The 19432-nt window shown below is 34.6% G+C and overlaps 1 protein-coding gene across 1 annotated transcript in view; it reads right to left on the bottom strand.

The window, feature by feature from the left end:
• Positions 1 to 19432, bottom strand: part of GUCY2C (guanylate cyclase 2C) — a 153751-nt gene that overhangs the window by 98964 nt on the left and 35355 nt on the right. Inside the window, exons 3-5 of the mRNA XM_058558715.1 lie at positions 18504 to 18771; positions 11209 to 11334; positions 9857 to 9947 (exon numbers count right to left, since the gene is read on the bottom strand). The gene's annotated coding sequence lies outside the window, so the exon portion shown is untranslated. The remainder of the gene's footprint in view (positions 1 to 9856; positions 9948 to 11208; positions 11335 to 18503; positions 18772 to 19432) is intronic.

Raw genomic sequence — 19432 nt, 5'->3', positions numbered from 1 at the left:
TCTTCTCTTCTGGAAGAAATTGTGTAGAATTGGTGTTAATTCTTCTTTAAGTGTTTGATATAATTCTTGGGTAAAACTATCTGAGCCTGGAGACATTCCTTCTCTGGGAATTTTTTAAATTATTAATTCAATTTCTTCAATAGTTATAGGTCTATTAGCATTATCTATTTATTTTGGGTGACTTGTGGTACTTTGTACTTTATGAGGAATTGGTCCATTTCATCTAAGTTGTCAAATTTACGTGTGTAGAGTTGATTCCTTTATTATCCTTTTAATGTATACAGAGTCTGTAGTGCTATCTTCTATTTCATTCTTGATATTGGCAATTTGTATCTTTTCTCTTTTTTTCTTTACCAGTCTTGCTAGAATTTTGTCAGTTTCATTCATTGTTTAAAAAATCCATTGTTACATTTATTTTCTGTACTGTCTTTCCATTTCTAATTTCATTGGTTTCTTCCTTTACCCTTATTTTTTCCTTTCATCTGTCTGCTTTGGATTTACTTTGCTCTTCTTTTTCTAGGTCTTTGGAGTGAGAGCTTAGATTATTGATTTGAGACTTTTCCTCTTTTCTAATGAATTCATTTAATGTTATAAATTTCCCTTTTAGCAATGCCTTAGCAATATCCCACAAATTTTGATACATTGTATTTCATTTTCTTTCAATTCAGTGCATTTTTAAATTTCCCTTGAGACTTTCTCCTTGAAAGAGAACAACAAAGAAGTGTGCTGTTCAGTTTCCAAATGTTTGGAGATTTTCCTGTTTTCCTTCTGCTATTGATTTTTAGTTTGATTACATGATAATCAGTGAACATACTCTGCAAGACTTAATTTTTTAAAAATATTTTGAGGTTTGTTTTATGGGCCAGGATATGGTCTATCTTGGTATGTATTCCCTGGGCACTTGAAAAGAATGTGTATTCTGCTATTCTTGGGTTGTGTGTTCTATAAATGCTGATGTCTTGTTTGATGGTGTTGTTGACTTCTTCTATATCCTTGATTATATTCTAACTAGTTGACTTTCTATCAGTTATTGAAAGAGGGGTATTGAAGTTTCCAGTTTTAATTGTGGATTTGTCTGTTTTTCCTTTCCTTTTTGTTTTTTGTTGCATTTATTTTTCAACTCTGCTATTTGGTGCAGACATATTTAGGATTGATATGTCTTCTTGGTGTATTGACAATTCTGTCATTTTACTATGTCCCTCTCTGGCTCTGAGTTTTTTGTTTTGTTTTTTTTTTGCTCTGAATTCCACTTTATCTGATATTAGTACAGCCAGACATGCTTTCTTTTGATTAATGTTTTCACGATATAAATTTTTGAATCCTTTTACTTTCCTCCTGCTTATATCTTTATATTTCAAATGAGTTTCTTATAGATATCATATAGTTGGGTCATGTTTTCAAGTCCACTCTGCCAAGATTACTTTTAATTTATTTAGGCCATTTACATTTAATGTAACTCAATCTGTTAGGGATTAAATCTGTCATTTTTTTTTTCTATTTGTTCTCTCTGTGTTTTTATGTGTGTGTTTTATTTTTCTTGTCTCCCTGTGGGTTTCTTGAACATTTTGTAGAGTTCTATTTTGGTTTATCTATAGTGTTTTTGAGTGTATGTCTGTGTATACTTTTTTTTAATGGTTGCTCTAGGTATTATATACACATAAGTTATCATAGTCTGCTGGTGTCATCATTTGACCAGTTCAAGTGAAGTACAGAAACCTGACCTCCCTTTACATCCCTTTACCCTCCCTCATTTATAATTGTCTTAAATATTTCCTCTACATAGATTTAGAACCACATCAGATAGTGTTATAATTTTTATTTCAACCATCAAACATAACGTAGGAAACCCAAGTCTATTGTAATTACTCATATTTTTGCTTACTATATTTTTTCTTCTTTTGTGATGTTTCATAATTCCTTCTTTTATGATTTTCTTTATGTTTAGATAACTTCTTTGAGTTATTTTAGAGTAGGTCACTTTAGAGTAGGTGACAAATTCTATTAGTTTTTCTTAATTTGAAAATGTCTTGATTTCCCCTTTATTCCTAAAGTGTATTTTTCTACATATAGAATTCTATGTTGAGTTGTCAGTTCTTTTCTTTCAGCATTGAAAATTGTTATGCCATTTCCTTCTGGCTTTCATGGTTTCTGATGAGATATGTGCTGTCATTGGAATTGTTTTACTCCTGTATATAAGGTGTCATTTCTCTCTTACTGCTTTCAAGATTTGTTGTCTTTAGTGTTCAGAAGTTTGACTTGAATATGTCTTGGTAAAGATTTTTTTGGGTTTACCTTTTTTGGAGTTGACTCAGCTTATTGAATCTAGGTTTACATCCTTTGCCAAGCTTGGGACATTATTTCTTTGAATATTTTTTCAACCCCCCTTTCTCTTCTCCTTTTGGGATTCTACTGATGAGAATATATTTTGTTATATTCCAAGAAGTCCCTGAGGCTCTGTTTGTTTTTCTTGGGCAATTTTCTTTCTATTAGATTGGATAATTTCTATTGTTCTATCTTCAAGTTTACTGATTCTTTCCTCTGTCTCCTACATTTTGCTTTCATGCCTATCCACTTTTTTATTTAAGTTAATGTATTTTTTAGTTCTAAATTTTACATTTTTTTTTTTAACAAATTTTATTTTTTAAAACAGTTTTGGGTTCATAACAAAATTAAACAGAAAATACAGAAAGTTCCCATATATCCACTGCCCAGACACATGCACGGCCTCCTCCACTGCCAACATCACACTGGAGTGGTACATTTGTTACCATCAATGAACCTAATTTACATATCATCATTACCCCAAAGTCTATAGTTTATATTAGGGTTCATTCTTGATGTACATTCTATAGATTTGGACAAATGTACAATGACAAGTATCCACTAATGTAGTATTATACAGAATAGTTTCACTGCCCTAAAAAAAATCATCTGTGCAGTTCTTTTTTATATCTTCTATTTCTTTGATGAGATTTTATTTTTTCCTTTGTTTCAGGGTACAGGTTTTGTGTGTGTGTGTGTGTGTGGTGTTTGGCTGGAGTAGAGCTGCTGTTGTCTGAAAGTTTTCTGTCTTACTAGGTTGCCTTTTCCTGGTCCTTTGGCTGGAGAGAGTAGGCTTTTGTTGGGGCTTGTTTTATCTGTGTCTGGTGTTTGCAGTTTGCCAGCTTCTGCAGTTCCAAGTCTGGGATATATGAACCAAAACTCACCAGGGAACTCATCATCATGTTGTTCATTGGATTCCAAGACTCCTCCTTGATCTGGCTTTTTCTCTCCACCCTTCAGTCTTTTTTTATTTGTTTTATAAAAGATGTCCAGGGTTTTTGGAGTACCTAGCAGGAGAAATAGGGAAAATACACCTATCCTATTTTCCTGGAAGTGGAAGCCTACCATTAAATTTTGTCTTAGTTTTCTTCTTTTAACATCATGACTAGATTGGTTCCCAGATCCATAGCTCATAGCTTGCCTAGGCGGGAAGGCCAGACAATTTTCTTATGGCATTCAATTAACTGAGCAATAAACAGTTAAAGACCTGAGTGGGAGTTATGGTCCAATTTTGAGAGGTGAAAAAGAAGGTGGTCAGCCTCAAATGACATTATTGGTCCAGTGGAAAGCTGTTCTGTGGGTGTGAGGGTTAAGGAAAAGAAAGGGGGTAATGAGGAACATATACAGTGAATATTTATCTGTACCTCTTCTCTACAGTAAGGGAGGAGTGCTTAAATCGTGACTAACGCAAGTTACGTCCCTTATTTTGTCAAGAAATTATATTATTTAGTCTAATTTATATGTGGCACAGAAAATTATTTTTATATATAAAATGAATTTTATATTAATAGTGCAACAACTAGAAGCTGAAAGGAAAGACAAGACAATTTCATACTTAGGTATGAATTTTCCAGGGTCAAATTAAGATAAGTCATGAAAGTTTTGATTTCATAGGAAAGTGTTCTGTGGAAAGTTATTTAAGTAATTTATATCCAAAATTATTTATTAACTGTCAAAACAACTCATTCAAGGCAAGAATAAACCCCGCTTAGTTTATGTCAAAACTGATGGATTCATAATTAACAAAGTTTACTATACTGCAATGACATACGTACTAGAGGTTAGATCACGAAAATATTTAATACAGAATAAACTGCCACACAGCTAAACAGTGTCTTATTTTCCACTGTAACATGTCACACTTTCACTTTCTGTTGGCAGCAGGAGAAAGCTGAAGAGGAGGTGGTAACAGTAAAAACTGTAGAAGACATGAGAAAGATTGCTGGGAACACTCCCAACCGCTGGGAGGAGGAAAATGCCAGAATTTTAAAAGCAATTTTAAATTCGATCTTTCTGTTGCTAAAGATATCTATAGTGACTATAAGGCCCACCCTTCCTTTTTCCCAGCAGAACCACAATCTGTTTGGATATGCGCTAATTCTGAACATGAGCTTCTGGAGAGACTTGGCTCCTCCCCAGCTCCAGGAGGTGACACCCGATGAACTGATCCAACTCTGGTGGTCCCATTCCCTTTGTAATGATTAGTTTAGGCATGGTCATATGGCATAATTCTGGCCAATGAGATATGGGGGGGAGGTCTTTTAGGGACCTCTGGAAAAGGTTTCTTTGCTCTTAAAAAATAGTATGCTCTTAAAAAAGAACTGTAATAGCCATCTTACCACCAGCCTGAGGTGAAGCCAGCACTGATGACATCACTGAGCCACTGAGTTCATTGACCCCAGCACCACTGTACCATTCTATGTTGTGATATGTAAGGTGTTTATGTCCCTGTTGTTTAAGACACTTTGAGTTGGGTTTTCTTTCGGTTACCGATTGATTCAGTCTCCAAACCTACTTTGCTTAGATACAGGAAGGTGCGGTTTATGAAAAAATCAGCTATAGGCAGAGGGACTGGTAAGTGAGGGAAGAGAAGGACAGTTTGTTATTGCCAGCGAACATCCACTGGGAAACCCTTTCTTGGTGGAGGAATATCATTTTCTTTTATTCCATTTTAACTTAAGTTTTTAGTCTTCTAGAATTCCCTCTTCATTTATTCACCCATTCATTCATTCACTTACTCATCCATTTATTCATTCAATGCATCTTGACACTAAGAAAGATCTTGGCGTTCATTCCAACATCTTAATTCTCAGAATGTGTAAGCTCTTCTTATTTTCCAAGTGAGGGAAAAAAGAACCATGGAGACATAAACCTCATTTTCTAAAATGACTTCCCTACTTTTTTCTCCAAATAAGAAAAGGTTATATTTTCCATCTTAAAAGAGACTCTTCCTTTTGTTTTATTTTTTATTATTTTTTTTTTGTGAGGAACATCAGCTCTGAGCTAACATCTGTGCCAATCCTCCTTTTTTTGCTGAGGAAGACTGGCCCTGAGCTAACATCTGTGCCCATCTTCCTCCACTTTATATGGGACGCCGCCACAGCATGGCTTGACAAGTGGTGCATCAGTGTGCGCCTGGGATCTGAACCCCCAGTCACCAGCAACGGAGTGCGCACACTTAACTGCTACGCCACGGGGCCAGCCCTCTTCCTTTTGTTTTAATGGAGTGTCTAACTACTAATTTATCTACTTGCAATTGTTCTTGCAAGCTTGTAGAATTTAAAAGATTTACCTGTTTTGGTTGCTTATTATCCTCTGATTGAGCTGTGGTTTTTTGGTGGATCTATATTCACATTTCATATAGCTTAAAAAGAAACACTACTTTAAACTATGATATATATTTTCAGAAAAGATACTTGTATGTAAAAAGTTTATGTTGGTTAAAAGAAGAAAATTGAAATCCCCTAGAATCTTGGCATGAAAAGATAAATACCATTAAGATTTCAGCATATGTTCTAAGATTTTTGTATATAGATACACATATAAATATATATTTTTCTACCAATAGAATATCTAAATACATATACCGTTTTGAACTTGCTTTTTCACTCGGTAAATTACAAACATTTAAAAATTTATATATATACAAATATCATTTTATCATTTTTGGTGGCTGAGCAATATTTATTTAACTGATTCCCTGATATTGGAAATCTAGGTTGCTTCAAATTTTTCACTATTTTGTATGATTCAGATCCGATTTATTTTTCTGAACTCATGTGTACCATTCCTCTCCATTGCTGACTTCTCCTTTATGCTCTGTCATTACATGACAAGTGGTATTTCTGAAATGTAGGCATTCACATGCTCTACTACCCCACTTCACTCAACCTTTAAACTACTGCGTGAGACTGGGTTGCTTTGACTAAAACGAACAGATACTAGTTACTATCATCACCCAGGCTACAGTTGCTGATGAGCATTGTTTTTTCTTTTCATGTATTTTTCCAGATTTGATTAATTCTTATTTACCTTGCTATTAAACTTATCTTTTAGATATACTAATTATGGGGGAATTTTAAGTGACATTTTTATTGATGTTAGTACAGTATCAGTTGTGTGTCACTCAGCTGCACTGAAATTAGGTGTAAATTTTTAAATGACATCCTTTGTTGACCAAAAGTTTAGTGTATATACACAAAGTACAATAGTCCCCCTTATCCACGGTTTCACTTTCTATGGTTTCAGTTACCCGCAGTCAACAGAGGTCTGAAAATATGAAATGGAAAATTCCAGAAATAAACAATTCATAACTTTTAAACTGTTCCCTTCTGAGTATTGTGATGAAATATCTTGCTGTCCTACTCCATCCTGCCCTAGATGTGAATCATCCCTTTGTCCAGTGTATCCACACTGTATATGCTACCCACCCGTTAGTCACTTAGTAGCCAACTCAGTTATCAAGTTCACTGTCTCGGTATCACAGTGCTTGTGTTCAAGAAACCCTTATTTTATTTAATAATGACCCCAAAGCACAAGAGTAGTGATGCTGGCAATTTGTAGGTTCTCCTACTGTGCCTAATTTATAAATTAAACTTTATCATAGGTATATACGTATAGGAAAAAACATATATATAGGGTTCAGTACCATCCACAGTTTCAGGTATCCACTGGGGGTCTTGGGACGTATCCCCTGTGGATAAAGGGGGACTACTGTAAAGGGGGAAGCAAGGCCTATACTGGTTTTAAGTTGGTAACAAATTAATTTCACCTTAAATATTAATATAATAAAATTAAAATAATTGTGGAATTTGCCTTCATAATTTCCATTTCTTCCTTTAATTATATTGATATTCAACGTAAAATTATGTATGTTACCAATATAATGTTAAATTAAAATCTGGAATTAATACCTGGGGTTCAATGTGCCATTTTTCTCAGGTGAGTCTCCAACCAGAATTGTAGCCCCATACAGATTTTCCTGGCACCAGTCTGTCCTCTTGGTGATTGAAATATAATTGAAAACATATAATGAGTCCAAATCTACCATCTTCCATGGGTCATCCTGCAACTCCATTTAAATGAGAGAGCCTTTACTGAAGTCACCTGCCAAAGACCCATCTATGGCTCTCTCAGAAGATCTAGAGTCACTGAAGGTGCTAGACTGTGAGGCCATTAGTCCCTGGGATAGTATGAGGGTTGAAAGACAAGATGTGCCATGTAGAATAACTAGTCAATAACAGACAATGCAAGCATTTATTAGGAGGTGAGCATGTACGTATTACATAGAGGTGGAAAGAATGTTCTTTGTCGTTAGAAGAATTAAATTAAAGGAAGACATTGCAAATCATATCCAAGAGGATTCATTAAGCATGCAATATTTAGTGGAACCAAGTTTAAAACATGTTACTTAATATATTTTATCTTAATTTCCCATATTCCGACAATAACTCAATTAAATGCTCTGCTCTCACATTACCAGCAGATGTGTGCACAGGAATGGACAAGTTCACACCATGCTTATTATATTTATTCTGGGGTCTCAACATATCCTCATATTCATTTGCTTGTAGTACAAGTACTTAGATTTATTGGAATTTTTAATGTCTTATAATCTTATAATCTTCAATTATCTGAAAGTTTAATGTATCCAAGTATACTAAACTTGGAGAAGGCTAGAAATAAAGTTTAATGTGAAATGACAAATGGAAAAGGTGGGTCATGACCTACCTTAAAAATATTTTACTGGAAATGTGTAGAAAAAAGAATGACCATGTCCACAGACAAAAATTTGTCAGCAGAAATTGATTCAGTCAGCCAATCAGTAGATCAGTTCAGAATCAGTAGCTGTGTTAAATGGCCTTCATTGTGTATGTGTATGTGTATGCGTGTGACAGGGCTATATGGTCATTTCAGTAAGAAATATTTAGCCCATTTATTAGTAGATTAGTCCACTTGATAATGAAAATTGTAATCCTCCAAGTACAAAGACAATGTTATTAAAAACTAAATAGACATCTCATGGAGGTCACACAGACACACATGAGAGGTTCAGATCTTCTTAGCAAAATGAAGGGTGACCTTCTATGCAGCAGGACAAAAATAAGCTAATTTTAAATTCTTTTTTAATTTTAGTAATTTTAAATTAAAAGTTAATATATGAATTCATGACTGTTCAGTGCATCATCTATGGATGAAAAAGTAAAAATAACTTTTACCCCTTCCCTAAACTACTGCTCTCCCCAAAGTAACAATGACTAACAGTTAAATTCCTCCAGCCTATTTTTTTTGGCTAAGATTAGCCCTGAGCTAACATCTGTGCCAGTCTTCCTCCACTTTATATGTGGGTTGCTGCCACAGCACGGCTGATGAGTGGCGTAGGTCCATGTCTGGGATCCAAACCTGCAAACCCGGGCCACCGAAGCGGAGCACGCCAAACTTAACCACTATGCCACAGGGCCAGCCCTTTCTTTCAGATATTTTTATGTTTATATGTAGGTATTTTTCTGTTTACCTTATTTCCCCTTTCCACCCTTAATTCTCTTTGTATCTAATTATGCCATGAAACTGTTTTTCCCAGAAAGAATAATACCATATCCAAAGACTTGACAGCACATTTACATGGCAAGAAGATGTATTAGATGGAAGTTACCCTTGCATGTATCAATATTCAAGTTACTTAGTCATAGCAGTGTAATATATATGTAATAAATCATATTTGTTCAAAGGTATTTTAAATCATTTTGAAGTGTACTAGTAAATTAATTGGCCTGCCAAAATAATGGATCAGTGTTAAAAAAAAAAGTTCATAGTTAAAAAGAGAAAAATAAAAATCACTCAAAAAATGTTCCAAGTAAACCCTAATAGTTAAGTTGACAAAAAGCAAAATAACTTTTTGCTATTTATGATTTAGTCTCAGCAAAACATTACTATCAGTGACATTAGATATTGTAATAATATATTGATTTGTAGTTTTGTCGGTAATTAATTTATAAATTTTGTTTGGTTTTATAGTTTTTCTATAAGAACTGTAAGCATAAAGAATAAATATCTAGTTGCGTGTTGGCATTTATCTAAGTAACATGAAAATAAAAAATGTCTTAAACTAATACAGGGAATCTGTGAGAAATTTTTCCCTTCACTCAAATTTGAGAAATCCTAGATTGGTATAATTTTTAACAAAAATAAAGAGACAAGTGGATGATTAGAAACAAGAAAGGAAAAGTTGAATGAATGAGACAACAGTGGTAATGGACAGTGAGGAGAAATGAAAAAGTATTCTGAGAAAGGTTATGAGGTCAAGGTGGCAGCATTATTAAACATTTCAATTTCCATATTATGTAATATGAAATGTTGTCCTCCCTCCCATATTTCATGATATAACGAAATAACTGAATAAAAATAATGGAACATCCTACTAATGAGGAAAATTGATATAACACCCATGGGTCCATACAGCTTTTGGTATAGATAGACAAAACTGGGCATGGACCAAAAACTTGCATTCCACACAAAGTGAGGATACATTTTTTACCTGGAATGGTGACAATCATGTATCTTCCTCCATCTTCCCACTTTGAAAAGATTCTAGTTTTCCAGGTCCTACAGAGTTAATGATGGCACATCTGAAGGGAAAAACGATAATTTCAGGTTTGATTTTGTTAGTGTGATCAAAGAAATCACTAAATTAAATCAGAAATCAATGAAGGCTGATGAGGTGATACCCTACTAAGTTCAGAGAAAGATCTTGAAATCAGATTTTCTGTTCTTTTTTATCTGGTAGTTGGAAAACAATGACCAATGGCTTGCCACTAAATTCATAACAATTTATTATGAATGCTATGGCAAGCTTGTAGTCATCTCTGGTACTGGCACCAATATCATCACTTTCCTCCAGCTATGTTTTATAAATGATCTCCATTGTCTTCATTTCTTTTGTCCTCCTGTAATGGTTCTTTTACTAAGGAAAAAAAAATCATCAAAACCTATTATTTTGCAACATCTTCTATACATATATAAATTATTTTTACAAAATTGTCACATTATTTGTAGCATGCTTTTTTACCTAATATATTTAATAATAAATACATTGTTTATCCTACAGCCACCCCTAGTAAACTTTCTTTTGGCATTTGGGGAGATTGTATCAAATGCATAGAATAATCTAGGAGAATTTTTGTGTTTATAATACTGGATATTTTTTAATAAGATCAGGGTATGTCATTTAACATATTCAAGTTATTCAAGTATTTTTTCCCCTTCACTCAAGTTTAAGAAATTCTAGGTTGCTACAGTTTTGAGTTAACATCCCTCAATAAGTTTAATTTTTTAAAAAATACAAGTTTAATGCATTTTGTATTAATTTTCTCCCTAGTATTAAAATTTTTTTATTATGAAAATGAGATTTTTTACTTTTATTATACTTTCATTATATGTTCCAACTGATCATTGTTTATGTACATAAACATATTAATTTATGTATTTTAATTTTTAATAAGTCACTATAATAAATTATCTTATTGTTTCTAGTGGTTTTTAAAGTGATTCTATTGGGTTGTAGATTTACAACCACATAATCTGAAAAAATACTTTTTCCTCTACCTTGCAGAATTTTATATCTCTAATTGCATTGGCTAGTAACTTCAGACACTATTAAATAACAATGGTTATTTAAGTAATATGTATTTTTTATTAATTTTCTCCCTAGTATTAAAACTTTAGACAAAGAGAGAGTTTTAAAAGCTGCAAGAGAAAAAAAAATCCTCACATACAAGAGAACCCCTATAAGGCTATATGTGGATTTCTCAGTAGAAATCTTTCAGGCCAGGAAAGAGTAGGATGATAAATTCAAAGTACTGAAAGAAAAAAACTGCCAAACAAGAGTACCTTACGTAGCAAAGTTGTCCTTCAGAAATGAAGGAGAGATAAAGACTTTCTGAGATGACAAAAGCTGAGGGAGTTCATCACCCCCTAGACCTGCCTTACAAGAAATGCTGAAAGGAGTCCTTAAAGCTGAAATATGAAGCACATTGGTAAACATAAGTATATAGTCATATTCAGAATACTCTAATACTACAAATGGTGATGTGTTAATCACTTAACTCTAGTATAAAGGTCAAAGGACAAAAGTATTAAAAATAACTATAGCTACAATAATTTGTTAATGGATCCACAAAATAAAAAGATGTAAACTGTGACATCAAGAACATAAAATATGAGGCAGGTAGTAAAAGGGTAGAATTTTTGTAAGTGATCAAAGTTAAGTTATCAGCTTAAAATAGACTGTTATACCTATAAGATGTTATGTAAGTTCATGGTAACCACAAAGCAAAAACCTATAGTAGATACACAAAAGATGAAGAGAAGGAAATCAAGGCATACCACTATGGAAAGTCATCAATTCACAAAGGATGAGAGGAAGAGAAGAAGAAAGGAACAAGGGAACTGGAAAACAGCCAGAAAGCAACTAATAAAATGGCATTAGCAAGTCCTTACCTATCAGTAATTAATTTAAATGTAAATGGATTGATTTCTCCAATCAAAAGGCATAGACTGGCTAAATGGATTAAAAAGAAAAAAAAGACCCAACTATATGCTGCCTATAAGAGACTCACTTCAGCTTTAAGGACACACATAGGCTCAAAGCGTAGGGATGGAAAAAGATATTCTATGCAAAGGAAACCAAAAAAGCAGGGGTAGCTATACTCATATCAGACAAAATAGACTTTAAGTCAAAAACTGTAACAAAAGACAGAGAAGGTCATTATATAATGATAAAGGGAAAATTCATCAAGAGGACTTAGCAATTGTAAATATATTTGCACCCAACATTGGAGCACCTAAATACATTAAGCAAATACTGATTTTAAGGGAAAAATAAACAATACAATAATAGTAGGGGACTTCAACACTCTACTTTCCATAATGGATAGATCATCCAGACAGAAAATCAATAAGGAAACATTGGACTTGAATTATACTTTAGATCAAATGGACCTAACAGATGTATATAGAAAATTTCAACCAACAGCAGCAGAATACACGTTCTTCTCAAGCACACATGGAACATTTTCCAGGATAGATCTTGTGTTAGGTCACAAAATGTGTCTTAGCAAATTTGAAAAGATTGAGATCATACCAAGTATCTTTTCTGACCACAATAGTGTGAAACTAGAATAAATAACAGTAGCAAAACTGGAAAATTCATAAATGAATGTAAATTAAACAACACACTCCTGAACAACCAATGGGCCAAAGAAGAAATCAAAAGAGAAATAAAAAAACAAAAAAGGAAACACAACATACCAAAACCAATGGGGTACAGCAAAAGCTGTTCTAAGAGCAAAGTTTATGGCAATATGCCTACATTAAAAAAAAAGAAAGATCTCAAACCAACAACCTAACTATATACTTCAAGGAACCAGAAAAAGAAAAAGCAACTAAGCACAAAGTTAGCAGAAGGAAGGAAATAACAGATCAGAAAAGCAATAGAAAAGATCAATGAAAGTAAGAGTTGGTTTTTTGAAAAGATAAACAAAATCAATAAATCTTTAGCTAGACTAAAAAAAAAAAGACTCAAATAAAATCAGAAATGAAAAAGGAGATATTACAACTGATACTACATAAATACAAAAGATCATAAGCGACTACTATAAACATTCTACACCAACAAATTGGATCACCTAGAGGAAATGGATAAATTCCTAGAAACATACAACCTATCAAGAATAAATCATGAAGAAATAGAAAATCTGAACAGACCATTAACAAGTAAGGAGATTGCATCAGTAATCAAAAACCTCCCAACAAAGAAAAGCCCAGGACCAGATGGTTTCACTGGTGAATTCTAATTTAAAGAAGAATATTTAAAGAAGAATTAATACCAGTTCTTCTCAAACTCTTCCAAAAAATTGAAGAGGACGGAACAGCCCCAAACTCATATTATGAGGCCAGCATTACCCTGAACCCAAAGCCAGATAGGACACTACAAGAAAAGAAAACTACAGGGTAACATCCTTGATGAATATAGAGGCAAAAATTCTCAACAATATACTAGCAAATCTAATTCGACAGCATATTAAAAGAAACATACACCATGATCAAGTGGGATTTATCCCTGGGATGCAAAGATGGTTCAACACATGCAAATCAGTAAATGTGACATATCACATTAGTAGATTGAAGGATAAAAATCATATGATCATCTCAATAGATGCAGAAAAAAGCATTAGACAAAAATTCAACCTCCTTTCATAGTTAAAACTCTCAACAAATTCAGTATAGAAGAAAAATACCTCAACATAATAAAGGCCATATATGACAAGCCTACAGCTAACATCATACTCAATGGTAAAATGTTGAAAACTTTTCTTGTAAGATCAGGAAGAAGACAAGAGTGCCCACTCTTACCACTTTTATTCAACATAATACTGGAAGTCCTAGCCAGAGCAACTAGGTAAGAAGAAGAAATAAAAGGCACCCAAATTGGAAAGTAAGAAGTAGAATTATCTCTGTTTTCGGATGATATGATCTTATATAAAGAAAATCCTAAAGACTCCACCAAAAAGTGTTAGAACTAATAAATGAACTCAGTAAAGTTGCAGGATACAAAGTCAATATACAAAAATCAGTTGTGTTTCTGTACCCTAATGACAAACTGTCTGAAATAGAAATAAAGAATATAATCCCATTTACAACAGCATCAAAAACAATAAAATACTTAGAAATAAATTTAATAAAGGAAGTGAAAGACTTATACACTAAAACTATAAGACACTATGAAAGAAACTGAACACACAAATAAATGGAAAGAGATTCAGTGTTAATGGATCAGAAGAATTAATATTGTTAAAATATGCATTCTACTCAAAGCCATCTATAGATTCAATGCAGTCCCTACCAAAATTCCAATGGCATTTTTCATAGAAATAGAAAAACACATCCTAAAATCCGTATGGAACCACAAAAGACTCCAAATAGCCATAGCAATCTTGAGAAAGAACAAAGCTGGAGGCATCACATTTCCTGATTTCAAACTATATTACACAGCTATGGTAATCCAAACAGTATGGTACTGGTATAAAAACAGACAAATAGACCAACAGAACAGAATTGAGAGCCCAGAAAATACTGACACATATATAGTCAACTAATATCTGACAAGGGAACCAAGAATACTCAATGGGGAAAGATTAGTCTCTTCAATAAACGGTGCTGGGAAAACTGGATATTCACATGCAAAAGAACGGAACTGACCATATTTTGACCACATACAAAAATTAACTTGAAATTAAAGAGTTAAATGTAAGACCTGATACTGTAAAACTCCTAGAAGAAAATATAGGGAAAAAACTCCTTGACATTGGTCTGGGCAATGATTTTTGGGTGTGACACCAAAGCAGAAACAACAAAAGCAAAAATAAACAAGCGGGACTACATCAAACTAAAAAGCTTCTGCACAGCAAAAAAAAAGAAAAATAAACAAAATGAAAAGGCAACCTATGAAATGGGAGAAAATATTTGTAAGCCATACTATCTGATAAGGGGATAATATCCAACATTCTTAAGGAACTCCTATAATTCAATAGCAAATAACCCCTAAATAATTCAATTGAAAGATGGGAGAGGAACTAAATAGACATTTTTCTAAAGAAGGCATCCAAATGCTCAGCATCACTAATCATCAGGGAAAGGCAAATCAAAATCACAATGAGATATCACCTCACACCTGTTAGAATAGCTAGTATCAAAATGACAAGAGATAACAAGTGTTAAGGAGGATGTGGAGAAAAAAGAACTCTTGTGCTCTGTTGGTCACAATGTAAGTTAGTTCAGCCACTATGGAAAACAGTATGGAGGTTCCTCAAAAATTAAAAATAGAACTACCATATTGTTGTGACTTTATTAAATTAACATTGGTTAAGTAGAGCACCGGGGTGTCAGATGGTAAACTGTGGTTCAACAAAAGACCACAAGGGAATTGAAATAGAGAAGTTTATTACTCACAGGTCCTGGAGGAAGTACATGGCATGCTCGAGGGGCCACACGGGGAGGTCAAGGCCTGGTGCAGGCAGAGAGAATGGCAGGATCTAGGGCACATGTCTTTATTAGGGTCCCGGGCTAGGGCCGGTTTGGTCAATTTAAACCAAAAGAGTGGGGTTTTGGTAAGCTTAGTGGGGATTTTACCTAAGGGGCACACAAGGGGAAGGCCCTGGCAGGTAGGGGAGACTTCATCACGAGGGCCACTGAGGAAGTCATATCAGGAACTTAGATTTACTTGTGACTCTGCCAGCTGTTATCTAGGGCAGGTGCTTGCAAGAGGGGCTAATGTCAGTTTAAGGCCCCCACAGGCTGCTGGCCAAACAAAATGGATGCTGAGGCAGCAATACCATGGAGTAGCTTAGCTAAACTCTTAACACATGCTATCCAGCAATCTCACTTCTGGGTATATATCCAAAGGAAATGAAATCACTATCTCGAAAAAATGTCTACACCCCCATGTTCATTGCAGCATTATTCACAACACCCAAGATATGAAAACAACCTAAGTGTTCACTGATGGGTGAATGGATATAGAAAATACATACAATGGTATATATACATAAAATGGAATATTTTTCAGCTATAAAAAGAAGAACATCCTGCCATTTGAAATAACATGGATGGACATTGAGGGCATTGTGCTAAGTGAAATAAGTTAGACGGAGAAAGACAAACACCATTTGATCTCACTTATATGTGGGATCTAAAAAGCTGAGCTCATAGAAACAGAGTAGAATGAAGGTTTCCAGCAGCTGGGGTGTGGGGAAATTGGGGAGATGTTGGTCAAAGGGTACAATCTTCCAGTTATAAGATGAATAAGTTCTGGGGATCTACTGTACAGCATGGTGCTATAGTACTCAGTACTGTATTATAGACTTGAAAGCTGCTAAGAGAACAGATTTTAAATGTTCTCACCATACACAAACAAAAAGTAATTATGAGAGGTGATGAATGTGTTAACTAACCTTATTGGGGCAATCATTATGCAATATATATGTGTAGCAAATCATCACATTTTACTCATTAAAATTATACAATGTTATAAGTCAATTCTATCTCAATAAACCTGGGTTAAAAAAACAAGAAACTGTTAAAAGTGATTCAGTTTTTGATGGGCTCCCAGGAGATCTGGTGTGGGAGGGTCACTTACTCTCTTTTATATATTTTTGTACAAATTATTTTTTAACATGATTATATATTACATTTTCACAAAAAACATTAGATAAAATATGGCAGGCAAAATAATGTTTTGGATATGAATTAAAAAGTGCTTTGACTCAAACAGTGACTATAATATTAAAGAAGAAAGTAGCATTTAAGCATATGAATAAAAATATTCTACTATTGCTTACTTAAAAAAATGAGTTTAACAAAAAGAATTTTCATTAGATCAACAACACTTAAACATTGATTTGATCATCTTTCAAAAGTAAGTTTCCTTATATACCTAAGAGTTAACTTCTCAGGATTACCAGGTGAGTCTCCCATCAGTCATGGCTCTGTTAAGCTCCTCCTGACAGCACTCCCTTAGGTTGATAATCACCACCATCTCCAGCGTCTCTGTAGATCCCAGATCTACCATCCACCAGAGGTCAGCCTCCAGTCACGTTTGAACATAGGAGCCCTTGTCAAAGTCAGTTTCTGGAGACCTATCCACTGCCTTCTCAGGGTCCCAAAGATCTTGCAGTGCTGGATTGTGGCTAGCTTTAATTTTGATAGAACGGGATCTGTGAAAAGGAGACAAGCAATGTGAGAAGGATGCCTTCTGGTCAATATCATGGATTCATTACTCTTATGCAACCCAGCATTAACACCAATACACTCTAATACATATCATGAATAACAGGTGAAACAGTTAACTGGACCCAATAGATTCCCAGTGGGCTCCCTAAATATGGGACCCCTCTGTCTTTCTACCTCGTTTTCTCTTTCAGTAGAGAACCAATCAAGGAGACAAATGAAAGCACCTAACTGCAGTTCATTCCTCTTGTACACTTCAGCAATGTATGTGAAAAAACATTTCTAAATTTTTTAAGGTGAGGCCAAAGGTAACGTTTTGTAGGTTTAAGAGTCTTCTAACTAGATGTGAAGCTCAAGAAAGGAGAGGTAAAAGAGGAAGAATGCAGAGATCATGAAGGTATGGCAGTATATAAAAAATAACCAAATTTTTATCAAAAATAAAATTCAAATGACATTACCTAATTAATATTGTGTTGAATCTCGGTTCTTTTGGGGAATAATGAAATTGAAACTGTTTCACAGGAAGAGAGCATACAGACCAAAGAACTTTCTTCCCTATTGGCTTCCTGGGGGAAATTGGCATCTTTAGATCTGGAAACCAAAAAGCTTCCAGCATCTTCTTCCGCCCAACGACTTGCACTTCACAAAAAATCAAAATCTTTCCTTTCCCCTTAATGGTCACAGTTACATATTGCTCACTCATTCTCCCAGAGGTGAAAGCCTTTGTTTTCCCAGGATCCAGGAAAAAATGCTTTTCAAATTTATTGACTGGTCTTTCACAAAGGCCCTGGGTCTGTCACGTATTTTTCCAAGACAGGTGAACTCACTGCTCATACTCTTTATTCTCACTTCCGATACTGTAAATCCTCTGCTGTGCGAGGCTATGCTCATCGTCACAAACAATACAATGCTTTCAGCACTTTCTGTCTTGTTTATGGTTTTCCAAAATCATAATATCTACCACTCATCTAACTCCTAAAATTTTAATTTTGTTTCAACACCAAGCACATATTTTTATGCCTCCCTGTACTGCTAGTTTCAGAGAAAGTGGCTAGCTAATCTTTCTCTCTAGTGTACTTTCAACTTACTGCCATTATAGTTCTCACATATTATATATTCTTTTTTTTATATATTATTTTCTACACTTGAACCTTAAAACTTCAAGGCAAAAAGCTTGCTAGTCCCTGTTAGTCACACTCAAGTCCTAAATCATGTCTTTCAGGAAATTACTAAAATCTGTTTGAATGGAAGGAACAATAACAAAACAGAATTTAAATGTAACAAAAATATTTGAGTAAATTATAATTATTGGATACATTAAAAAATATGTGATTTCATAGGAAAATCATAAATCCTTATCTATTTAAGATACATTTTAAGAATGAAGTTAGAATCCAAACCTGGTATTTTGCTGGCATTTGGTACCAGGTCCTTCTCCAACCAGAATCATGGCTCCATTGAGCTCCTCATGAGCTCTTCAATTGGTAATCATCACCATCCCCATAGTTTCTACAAATCTCAGATCCACCAGGAATCAATCTCACATAGTGGCTGAATACAGGAGTTCTTGAAAAAATCAGTTTCTGGAGACCCATTCACCACTCTCTTAGGGGGATCCCAAGGGACTGTTGGTGCTGAGCTGGGTGGCTGATTTCCATTTTGAAAGAACTGGGCATGGGAAAAAGAGACATGGAAGGTCAGTCTGTAAGATGTACATGAGCTCAGTAGAACTGCATGATCAGGAGTTCACTCTATCACAGTCTGACACAGCCCATGAGAAACTGGGGAAATATTAAACCTAACCCATCCTGTTCTTATTTGATTTTCCTTAAAAGGTGAGACCATTTTACCATTTCTACATCTTTTTTTTTTTTTTTTTTGCTGAGGAAGATGTGCTCTGAGCTAATATCTGTGCCAGTCTTCCTCTATTTTTTAGTATGTGGGCTGCCAGCACAGAATGGCCTCTAACAGAGCAGTATATATCCGTGCCCGGGGACTGAACTGGGGCCACCGAAGTGGAGCATGCTGAAGTTAACCACTATGCCACCAGGGCTGCCCTAATCATTTCTACATTTTAATCCCATTCAACAAAAATTTTCTACAACATATTCCTATTCAATTCTAAATTTTATTTATTTATTTATTTTTTTGTGAGGAAGATCAGCCCTGAGCCACCATCTGATACCAATCCTCCTCTTTTTGCTGAGGAAGATTGGCCCTGAGCTAACATCCGTGCCCACCTTCCTCTACTTTATATGGGATGCCGCCACAGCATGGCTCGACAAGCAGTGCATCGGTGCATGCCCTGGATCCGAACTGGTGAACCCCG

The sequence above is a fragment of the Diceros bicornis genome, chromosome 17 (assembly GCF_020826845.1).
Source record: "Diceros bicornis minor isolate mBicDic1 chromosome 17, mDicBic1.mat.cur, whole genome shotgun sequence".
Lineage (NCBI taxonomy): Eukaryota > Metazoa > Chordata > Mammalia > Perissodactyla > Rhinocerotidae > Diceros > Diceros bicornis.
This window is presented reverse-complemented; position numbering and strand designations above follow the sequence as displayed.